Source organism: Homalodisca vitripennis, unplaced genomic scaffold (assembly GCF_021130785.1).
Source record: "Homalodisca vitripennis isolate AUS2020 unplaced genomic scaffold, UT_GWSS_2.1 ScUCBcl_681;HRSCAF=3229, whole genome shotgun sequence".
NCBI lineage: Eukaryota > Metazoa > Arthropoda > Insecta > Hemiptera > Cicadellidae > Homalodisca > Homalodisca vitripennis.
In genome coordinates, this window is record NW_025776824.1 from 50,143 (window position 1) to 62,734 (window position 12,592).

General features: G+C 31.9%; 1 pseudogene; it reads right to left on the bottom strand.

Annotated features, from left to right (window-relative positions):
* Nucleotides 1-6,490: 6,490 nt before the first annotated feature.
* Nucleotides 6,491-11,398, bottom strand: LOC124370939 (annotated as a pseudogene).
* Between the last annotated feature and the right edge of the window lie 1,194 nt (nt 11,399-12,592).

Here is a 12,592-nt window from a genome sequence, read left to right on the forward strand (position 1 = left end):
TGTTATTGCACAAAACTTTGTCCATTTAATTTTTGGTGTATCTATTATAGTTTTCACTATGTCTTCAGTGTACATAAAATTTTGAACACACTATGTACACTTTAATTTGTATACGTATTTATAATTTTTCAAATTATTATCTTCTGAAATAAATTATTATTTCTCAGATTTGGTATCCAGTATATATATATAGTATATATATATATATATATATATAGAATATATTCTCGTATATACTATATAAATATAGTTGTTAGAAAAACAGTTTTATGTAATTATTAATAATAATATATTAAATAATGAACTATAGTTTTGTTTTTGTCATGTATTTCTTTTATTAACTTCTTTTAAATTCAGATTTATTAAGCTTGGTAGTTCATTTTTAAACAAATAAACAAAACAATATTGTTCTGATTTAATTGAAACAACAGTTAAAAAATGACATGTTGTATTGTATTTAATAAACTCATATTTTCCGCACAAAAACATGGTTAATATGTTCAATAAATTGTATTTCCCCATCAATTAAATTAAAATATAGTTGTATCTACATATTTGTTCAATCCAGCAGTACTCCACTCAAAAATTAAGCAATGTGAATTCCAGAAAATATTATTGCTTACATAATATCTACTTATTAATCTTAGAAAATTTGTTTTGTAGTACCTCAAATAGTAAACATCATAAATTGTTTATATTTTGTGTTCCGATGTTTTGTGATTAGATACTGAACATATTCTCCTAGCCACCAATAATCAATTTTTATTTTAAACTGAACATTAGATCATCTCATTTGGCCGTTAGTATAGTACAAGGTTAATAAATGGTAGAACTAAAAATTTTTTACGTGCTCCAGTCAGAGTAAAAGTCAAGTAGGGTAGGGTCATCAATACAGGGCTTCACAAAACATTTATCTCAAGGAGTAGAACAGGAGCTAATGTCAGACCATAAATCATTATCTTCCCTTTCCTCATACCCTGGATAAAGCTGTGTACATTCAGTAAATTTCTTATCAGCAGACAATACGCTAAGGCATGTAATGTAGTTAGGAGTAAAAATCAAGTGATCTTATCATAAGAATTCTGGAGCTGAAAAGAATGAATTTTGGTTATGAGAACCGTGAAATAAGATTTTAGAGGCTCGATTAAGAAGGACCACTTCACACTAGGCAGTGAAGACGCCGAACACACTGATTTTAACAAGAGTTCACCAGGTTACACATAATGAGTTTATGAACAGTGCATATTCAAATAAAGTGCAGAAAATAAACAGTTACCTTTGTTTTCATGAGGGGTAACCGTAGTCTGTGTTGTTGAGGGCCAGGTTGAGATCAGGAAGTGTGGAAATAGGCTGCTGTCTTGTAGGCAGGCGTGAAGACGGAAGATGTCCTTCACGGATTCACTCACGCACAATACGACCGCAAACGAATAGTTCATAACAATGTGGCCAGTCCTGTAGAGCACGGTAGACGCGGTTGTCCGGGAACAGAGACGTTCTGGTAGAGATTGCCAATCCAGAGCACTGACTTTAATGTTAATGTAAATGTACAACAAATAGAGATAAACTAATATGTAAGTGAGAGAGTAACACATGGGGCATAAAGTCACGTGTTGAGTAAGTATGGTCAGCAGTGGCTAGAGTGCTATATAAGTGCCCCAGGCGAGACTGAGTGTACAATGAGCAAGCGTGCAGTCGCTTGCAAGGTGGGCAATTGATAAGTCAACCGTTGTGATTGGTTGGTGAGTGTACAGTAAACAGCTGATTCGTGAAACATTGGTCTGTCACTGTACGTGAATATTTTAATCCAGTAAGGAATGGTATTGTAGGCACTAGGCCGCAGAAAGAGATATAGAACTAATGTAGTATATACAGTTTATTAAAATAAAGGCAAATATAGAGTATGAATTGGCCAAAAAATATATACATAATTATTGTTCAATAAAAGTAGCCTTCATATTAGGCAATAAAAAACAAGTTATTTAACGCAATAATACTTAACAGGAGCTTTATAAAAAGTTTACTAGAACTGTAGCAACGAGTAAATGATAGGCAATAAATTTAAATTTTCCTCCTTTTGAAATTTTTAAAATAAGATATAAGTTTATTACACTTGTGATGCAGATGTATTTTGGCGAAAAAAATTAGTGATTTTGTTACAAGTACTCTGAGTTCTTATAACACATCTGTCAAACTGAATAGAAAATGAAACTAATAGTTAGGTCATAAATCATAATCTTACTTTTCTCAGTAGTTTAGCATCACTGCGGAAAAAAAATACAGAGCATGTAAAAGAACAATTAAACTTATACTATCTGCGTTCTGCTGACTAGAGTTATTTAACAAGCCATGCAACACTTTTCTTAAAGGTCGAACAACTTTAAAATGCTAGATACGTAATGATATACAGTTGTATTTTATATCTAATAATTGTCTCAATTATGCTTTATAAATGGATATTTTACATTTAACTGCCTGTTTTCTATATATATATATATATATATATATAAAAGTAAAGTTTATTTACTTTCGTTTGTACTGTTTTCTTTTATATTTTTATATTTTATACAATTTATGCATCTGAAGACGGTTTTTACTGAAATATAGTGCAAATGTTTTAAACACATTTTATTTGTACAGTAATTTACTAAAAACAATATATAGAAACAATAAATATATCCATATATAAAGCATAATTGAGACAATTATTAGATATAAAATATAACTGTATGGGTCAGCAGCGAATTACCATTTGAATAAGATATGTCAACTTCTAAACAGGAGTCTACAGCTGATGTTTACACGCAGTCTAGATGATGCAAATATCAGCAACCTGCTAAGGGTGAATACATTAACCCCAAAAGATTTGTATAAATATATGGTATACGTAAGCTATTTTGGTAATGACGAGTACATGATGGAAATCTTCAATACTTTATCTGCAACTTTAAGAAACACAAAAATACTAATATTTTCCTTACATAAGAATGTATTTTGGAAATAGACTGATGGAATTTGTTGTGTCTACCCTTTACAATAACTTGCCCAAACCACATTTACAATATTATTGTTAGATCACACATAATAATAGTAAAGCTAAACTTTTCCTGATAATAATATTATATTTACCTGTTATATTTTATTACTGTTAATATTGTATGAACTGTTAATACCAAAGATTCCTGTAATTAATTGTTGTAATGCATGATTGTCTATGTTGATTAGTTTAGATCATTGTTGTTATTTATTATTTTCATGTTTACTAAGTACTATGTATACATAATTTTAATCATTACATAACATATCTACAAAAGTCAAGACTCATCTACAAGTTAATATATCTGTTAGAGAAATATTTCACGTTCAATTATTATTGTTATGTGTACCGTTTAGTAAGATATCGTTATTTATTTACTAATTAAATCAAGTGTACTTCTATAGACTTTTTTATCCTTTAGGAATACATTATTTTTATTGTTTTTTTATGTTTAAAACTTCTAAAATAATATATTTTTTGTTTAGTTTAGACTTTAGTGCACATATTAAGTAATTTTACTAAGTTTAAGGTAATCTGAACTTTACATATAACCGATGATTGCAATTTATTACTAGTGTTGCATTAATACTGTACAGCATAACTCAGTGATAGCACATCAATTAAAGCACAAGTACTCATTCGGCGCTTATCAATTTAATAGGAATTCATATTTTACTGGTTTTAGAAGTAATCTCCATTTATACTATATGTAGTATATCTGGTACACTATTTATACTAAATAAAAGGACGAATTGGTTGTGTTTAATTATTTGAGCTTGTATTAGAAATTAACTTATGTACTCGGTTACTATTTATTGTTATACACGACTAATATAGGAATTTGCTAAGAACTGTCAGATTGAGAGTTGCTTGAATTTCTGTTTATTCAAGGCACTAAATATAAATATTACTAAGAGTATAAATATTACTATATAGTTCATTCTTCAAAACATGTGTTATGAGCAAAATCCGTATTGTTTCACAGTGTTGTATAGAAAAGGAATGTAAAATAATTCGTTTCATATTAACTAACGCAAGTAAATTCCTAAACTTTTATAAATACTAAACTGAAGAGTAATGAAAACAAAACTTTACATAAAAACATCTTTATTTCAGAAACAAAAAAATCGTGCTCATAAGAGAAGACTTGTTGTGTATCATCAAACAGCATTAAAATCTCACAAACGAGGCCGTTAGTATTTCTGCGAATCCCTGAAGATTTTATTGTGTTAATGAATCCTCCAGAGAAATTAATCCTCTGCTTTCTTCTTTTCTGTACGACAAACTGCTCCTCTAAGTCAGCTTATTTCGCGGTTTTTGTTTTTTTAACAGGCATAAGCTAATGTTCTGAATCAGCAAACTAGGAAATGAAGTATAGAATGGCTAATAAAATCACAAAGTTATTAAATTTAACAAATATTGAATAATCAAAATATTTGTAACTATAATACAAATTCGAAAATTTCGGACGGACATCTATATAATTATAGTTATTTCAAATGATCTTTCCTCAATTTGATCATAATTGTTATTAGACAGAAGAACAGGTTACTATTTAATAAGTACTCAAACAAATTCCTGTATAAAATACAGTGACAAAATACATTGTGGATAAAGGTATTAGCTCTTTGATGAACCTATTTTGTAATGTTCACTCTTCAAGCTTGGTATATGTGAAATCCGGTTCTAGCCTCGACGCGGTGGAGCAGAACAGCCAAAGATATTTTGAAAAAAGTTCAAAATTAAGTATACTCAACACTGATATCAGATATAGGTGTGGTCAGTAAAATTATATTGCTGTCGTAGTATTTTATAATTGATTATATTAATAATATTTACCAAAGCTCTAACTAAAATTTTAATTAAAATTAACTCTACAATCTAATCAAAATTACTAACCATATTCAACCATAATTATATATGATAATCATATTTAATATCAAATAAAAGATATAAAAAACTTACATTTATAAACTCAACCTGTTAAACAATGAGTAGGTTACTATCCAGTGTGTTTACTGGGTATACTCAGTATTACTTCAGTATTTACGTAATATAAAATTATACGTTCTTTTTTTAACTTATACGTAATTGCTTTATTGCAATTACTCTTCGAAATAGGCTCCCAGAGGCAATATGCAAATTGAGTCATTTGTTTTCGTTCATATACGGATTCTCGATGGTCGCGGAACCGCGGATTGTGGCTGTCGGTGGAGGATGAGGGTGAACTTTTTGTATGCCAATTTACTAATCTGTTTCATGAGTTAGAACTTGCTGGGTGAGGTACTGCGCCTCGAGCGCCAGTCTGACTTGAACTTACGGTTTGACGATCGCTGCTACTGACCCGATCTTTCCTTCACTGCTACTGAATAGCCAAGTACTCTTAAGGAATTTTGTTAACTATACATTATAAATATATATTCAGTCAGTGAAGTGCAAAATAAACCAATATATTATAGTAAACAAATATATTTAAGTACCGAACAAGAAATTTGTAGAGAGCAGAAATTTAATTAAAAGCTAATTAATTAAAGCTGCGTGAAGGTCAATAAATTTCTTTTAATTGTTTGTTTTAATACATTTATTGCAAGTGACTTTTGTTTCACTTTATTTTAATAAATTCCTTTATTTTCAAAATCCAATGAAGTTGTTTTAATTTTATTTGCCTATAATAGTTAATATTCACAAATATGTATAAAAATATTAGTGGAGTTTGGTTGGGTGTTGTTGGAAGGGAGAAGCGCTCTTTATTCGTAAAGTGCCGGTGGAAATGGTCAATTTTATTTTATTTGCGGCAACACAATACAACCTGAGGCCATTGACATAGACGCCAGTCGGACTGTATTGTGTCAGGTCTTGCCATCTTGGCACAGTTCTTGTCTCCAACTACTGTTCGATATTGGAACTAATCTTCCTTATATCTTAGCTGCTTCAGTAAAACTATGTAAGCATAGGAAAAGAAACTATTAGTAAACAATGGCTTTTTATAACTTATTAACATACATTATAAGACGAATAATATACACAAGATAGGTTTTAATTTACATTAAAGAAGCGTGAAACATTGTTTTGATGTTTTTTTAAACAAAAACAAGAGATCAAGAGATAGTAAAATCAGAATCAGACTACGGAATAAGACCTATAAAAGTTCAAAATTTATTCTAAAATAGTTTTCTCTGTGTCGTGAATAGGCTGAACGCAGACTAAGTCGTTCAACACTAAATCATGATTGTGGAACTACCTATAGAACCACTTATATCAAGATCCTCGCCATATCCTAAGGTTAAAGTTTCAACTTTCCAACCAAGAGTTCTGGGGGTCAATTCGCTAGAGATCAATGAAAGTTTGGTTTTGGTTCGTTTTCCTTTAAAAGAGCTTAGTACGCACCACTGACGTGTAATAACTCCAGAACAATTATTTACAAATACGTCTTTTTTTAGCTAGACCAATATGTTTTTAGTTATTCCGTTCATACCAACTGCGCAGTAACACCTTCCCTGCATGTGATTCTTCTTTCTCCACACTGGCATCACTCACCATTCTGATGTCATCATGAACGTCAAATATAAATAGGGGCCCACTCTTTCCTCGAGCCTTCGTTACAATAAAGTCATAGAAGGTGTAATGATGAGGAAGAATCAAGTCCTCCTTGACGTACATTAGTTGATCAGCAGTGACCGTCTTCAGTTCACTAAACTCTTTTCGCAGTAGCTCCAGACACCTCTGTAGAAACTGATACACTGAGTTACCTTTCTTCATTCTGACAGTTTTTCTATGTCCTGAACTATCCCAGTAGCTAAATGTGATGTCCATCTCTTCAATGTCGACTGTTTGGCTGCCCATTCCTGTCTCAGCTCTTCTCTGAGCCGATTCTCTTCTTCCTCCCTTTCTCTATCGAGTAGAAAACTTGTATCTACATCAGGATTTTTTCCTAATTTTCTTCAAAACTGGAAATTCCTCTATGTCAGAATCCCTATCCTCTTCATCATCCTCCTCTTCCTCCTCGCTTCCATCCACATCAAAGGATAGAGCTTGGATCTGTTTTTTTCTGTCTGTGTTTTTCGGCTTGTTTGGCTTCAAGCTGTATTTGCTGTTCTCTTTCTTTCTCTAGTTGCTTCTGCGCTAATTTCCTTTCGCGTTCTTTCACTATATTTTCTTGCTTAGCTTTCATTTCATCTAGTTAATTTTCTTATCAGCTTCATATATTCAGTATGAGCTCAGATCTGACTCATAATCCCATACTGTGCATTATAAATATGGAATATTCAATTTTTGTTTGAAAAAATTCAACAACAAATTGTCAATGCCAATGTAGTTAAATTTGTTTGTACACTATTTTTCTTCTTTATTGGTGCCAGACGAGCTCACTATCAGAATTGCGTAAAAACACAATCCATGCTATTGATTTGAGTGATATTGGTCTTGACTACCGAACAATGCTGTGTCTACTATTGGCACACATAACGCAGAGTAGTTCTCTGACCATTACTTGTTTGTGTGCTGAGTTTTCTTTAATTGCCGTCATACATTCAGTATGCATTTCTTGTTATTGTTACCTAGTTGATTGCTGATAGTTCTTATACTCCATTTACATGTTTATTGTCCTATATATGTATTATTATTATTAATTCATTCCATTATATTCGTTTTCACCTTACATTATATTATTTTATCTAAATTTTTATTACTTTGGTATTGCCATTTATGATACTAAACTTATTCCTGTTTGTTATATTATTTGCCTACTTTACTTACATCAATTTAGTTCTTTCTTTTACCAAGTGTGATTTGTGTGCATGTTTCAATTCTGTAGAAACTTACTTTTTACACAGGCGGACGAACGTACAAGACATGATTACAATCACGTCATTAATTTACGATATCACGGAGTATTAAGGAACTCGACGGAAAGTAAGAAATAGGTATCGCTAATTTGTTAGTATTTTTGATATGCCATTATAGTTACCCATATGACCCATGAAAAATTATCGAAATTATTGAAAAATATCGCTCATTTTGACCCAAAACTTAATAAAGATCCGAAAAATTACAAAATATTGTAAATCGGTTTTTATTACACCTAATCAATATTGAGTTTCTATTTTGTATGAGTTATATATAATATAATCTTGTACAATGCACAAACTGTTAAAAATTTTCAGATGTCCCATAATATTTATGAGAACAAAGGCCGCGAACATTTATGAAACTTTTTAAGTTTAGTTTGCTTACGAGGAATATAACTTTTTTATTCGGATGTAATCAATACTGTTTAATAATTACCATTTATTAAATATTCTAACTAATTTAACTTATCTTATTAGTGGTGTAGAAACGTTTTCATTAATGATTTTTCGTGAAGATAGCGTAAAGAAGTCATCGCAATCCTAGTAATAAAAATATCAAATAGTAAAGAACTAGATCAAATACGATACCTCTTATTTTACGTCACTCTTCTTTTTACAACCAATAACCAAATATAAACCAGAGTATTACGTTAATACTATATCGATTACCATTTAAACAAGTTATAAGTTATGTACTCTTACAGAAGTTATAGCTATGTTAAATATAGATATAATGTATTATATTATAATACATTTCTCTAAACATTATATTACTGACCAACTTTATAAAATTGTCCTTAAAGAGTAATAATTGAAATTTGTTAATCTAAAAACACAAAATACTAAACCTGTAAAGTGATAAAGCTTATTTTTATAAATTAAATGTTTAACTAAAGCAGTTTATTTAATGATTAGTTATGAAAATATTTGTTTTAAAAAGTAACAAAATAAATCAATTTCATATGCTTATTGGTTTCATTTGTTTTTGCATAGATTACAGTTTTAAATTTATAAAATATTATGTACTTTCTTATTATATTTTTGTATCTTTTACTTGATCAGATGACCTATTTGGTGTGATGTTCAGTTTTCACTTTTAACTTTTAAAGAGAATACAGTTATCATTCATATGAGGGTTTTGTGGCTGATATTATTGAATATAGTAATGTATGAAGAACATAAGCCCGAAGAAAATTCACTGGCTTATTGTATACTACTTTTAAATTCGTAATATTTGAACAATCCCTATCAACGTTTAGAAAATTAAAAAAAAAACATTAAGTTAGGTTAACACATTCGCTACCGAGCGTCATGTATGTGTGACGCATGGGTGTTTCTAGTGGACCAAATACGAAACGTGTAGTTTCACTACAGACCAGTGCAAAAGTAAAACTATCATAACCTCAGACTGAAACTCTTTTTTTGTTAAAACTCATTTATATTTCAAATTTATGTCAATTAAAAAATGCTTAATTTACTATATTAACCATTTTTTTTAGTTCTAAGGTTTTTTTTACGTCACGCATGCGCGACGTCGGGCCACAGCGTTGTGATAATCTGCTGCAGACCGACCATCACATATGTGTGACTGTCAAGAGAAATGTGTATTTAGAAAATCTATTACACATTTATATTGCCATCTTTATTTTATTTTTGTTGTTGTTTGAATAAAAACGATATCGTACAAAAAAACTTTTGTTTATTTTACAAACTACATATATAGGCTAAACGAGTTTTTTAGTTCTTGATTACTCCTTATGCCAATCTCCAAAACATGGGGCTGCGCAAAGTCCAATTTTGTTGTCACTGTTATCTGTGCAAACTTCATAATAGTAAATCGTTGATTTCCTCTTCTTCTGAGTCTTGAAGCACTGACGACACCTTACGAATCGGTCCCCCTTCACGAGTCTGTGCTGTTCATTAGGCCTAGGTCGAACAGGGCGTTGTGGCGTTGGCTGTACTTGAAACAAGTGTGCTATAATTGTGTTTCTTAAATCCAAATAGGTTATCTTACTTCCCCGGTTCTTGCTTGGAATGTACTTGCTATTCCAGAGAGATGCATCAAGGAGGTGGAAAAATATTTTGACATACCAACGAAGTGACTTCCTTGGAGTACTATAATATGAAATCATTTGATCACAGCGATCAATGCCACTCATGTTCTTGTTATATGCAAGTACCATTGAGGGTTTGGTTATGGTTTCACCTCTTTTGTTAATTACTTCTTCTGTTCCGGGTCCATGGGTTGTGGAAATTGTCAAAACATTGCGTTTGTCCTTCCATTTCATAACGGTTACACTTCCTTTTTGGTGACTTATATATTCACCCTTCTTCAGTTTTGCCGTGATGACCTGCTGCGGATTTCCTGCTCGATTTGCTTGTAAAGTACCACAAACATTGGTTTTGCACTGCATCAAGTGCTCTGCAAGGTCCACGCTGTTGTAAAAGTTGTCAAGGAACAATGCATGGCCCTTACCTATGTAAATCCTGCATCAAGCGAGTAACAACTTCAAAGGAATGTCCTTTTACGGGATCTGATATCGTACCTTTGCTTGTGTATACGAGAATATTTAAAATATATCCATCTGGAGTGCAAAGCTCATAAAGCTTAATGCCATATTTGTGGCACTTGTTTTTGATATATTGTCTAAAAGACAATCTTCCCCGCCACAATACCATGGCCTCATCAAGTGACAGATTCTTCCCAGGACTGTAGGCTCTTGTGAAATTCGTCAAAAGATGCTGCAGTACATTTTTTATTTTATGCAGTTTGTCATCTGCAGAATCAACATTAGGGTTATATAAAAACATAAACATCTAAGTATCGCCTCAAACCTATTTCTGGACATGGTTTTACCAAAGATGGGGTGGTCATAAAGCTCACAAGTTGACCAGCAGTGCTTCATGAAAGGGTGCTTTTTTCCCATCAGTATGGAGAGGCCTAAAAATTTCTTGAATTCCTCTAAATTTACAGGCTTCCAACATCGCATGTTTGAATGCTTGGTAGTAGGAGTTCCCTGAACAAATAAGGCACGAGTATTTATCCAAGCTACAATTTTCTTTAACAGATCTTCATCAAATATATTTAAAAATATTTCAACAGGATCTGTCGATTGAATGTGTATCTGTTCTTGCCCAGTAAAATTGTGACCTGAGGTTCATTCTTTGTGTCAGTCCAAACACCTTGTTTACTCTGATAACCATCATGGATGTTTCAAACAACAAACAACAAGTTTGGATCATTGGAAATGTTTTCAAGATTCATTACATCATCATGTACTTCTTCGAATTGAACCTCTATGTCATCTGCTAAAGGGCTATTTGGGTTTAGGCCCAAGTCAAAGTACATATTTATTGGGTCAAAATGCTCACCCTCATCACTAGATGAACTTGGAATGTCTGAGTCAGGAACATACTTAGAGGCACCGTCAGAACTAAATAATTCATCACTGTCATCTTCGTCCATCTCACGATCGATTTCGCTCACAGACGTAAAAGGTCTCTTTCTTTCACCCATCACACGATAAAACAAAAAGCAGTTCAGTTTTAACTACAAAAGCACATATAAATCTTCCACTGTTAAAGGTTAGACAACACACGAGGATTGGAAATATTACACAGAAAACCAGGTTTGCCAATACGATTCCCAGGTTTGCCAATACGATTCCCGCATAACAAAAATAAAAATCCCACGCTCAGACCATGCAACCGGTATATGTGACGGACATTCCCACTGACCGACATGCAATAATATAGTTGGAAAAGTAGACCGACTGGCAACCAAAACACATTTAGTAATACAATACGTGTGTCACAAATAAGTGACGTCGGGCTATAGTTTGTGCCCCGAGAGTCACACATGTGTGACGTTGGTCTATGGTATGAATCGGTGTGTCACAAATACGTGACGTCGGTCAATTTTAAAAGTCCAATTTTAGAGTCGGTAGCGAACGTGTTAAACTGAATAAAAGCAAAAGGAAAACTGATTTACAGAATATTTCGATTTGTCAAACTTGATGTTTTTATTAAAGTAGGTCTGGTTGGATTTTATTAATCTTTAACCAGTTCTCATTATTTAAAGCCATAGCAAGTAATTGTGCAATACTTTGCAATAACTTAACAAAATAAGAGCTAATCAACCAAATTCACAGAACTGTGGAAACTCTTTACAGTGATACCTATTCAACTGTCCTTGTACAAACTGATTGCGTAGGTTTCAGGGAATTACAACTTTAACTCATAAATAACCAGGAGGCTGTTTGTTTTATTCGGCTGCAAAGTATTGTCCGAGTAAGTTTGTGGAAGTGCTGGTGCTTGCAGAGGCTTGCATAAAATAATAAGAATATAGGCGAAAGACTTTTATTCTTATACCTTAGATCTGTAGACCTGGGTCCAATTTTACTTTGGTTCTAAGATTAAATTCAATTAACTATTTGGCAACATACAATATATTTTCACATGATACATTCAAATATTTTTCCATCTACTTGGGTTTCATGTATCAGTATTTTAAAACAATACTTGCCAATTAACTATAATATGATATTGTATTTATCGAGATAGTTAAGCTACATGTGTTAAAGTCACACACATTTTAAAATTTATTTTGGGTGTATTGAGTTTGTTTACAAATCTATTTATTTTGATATTTTCTTGTCATCATGGTTACCTATAACCACCTACGAAATCACTTCTATATTAATTCTTTTCT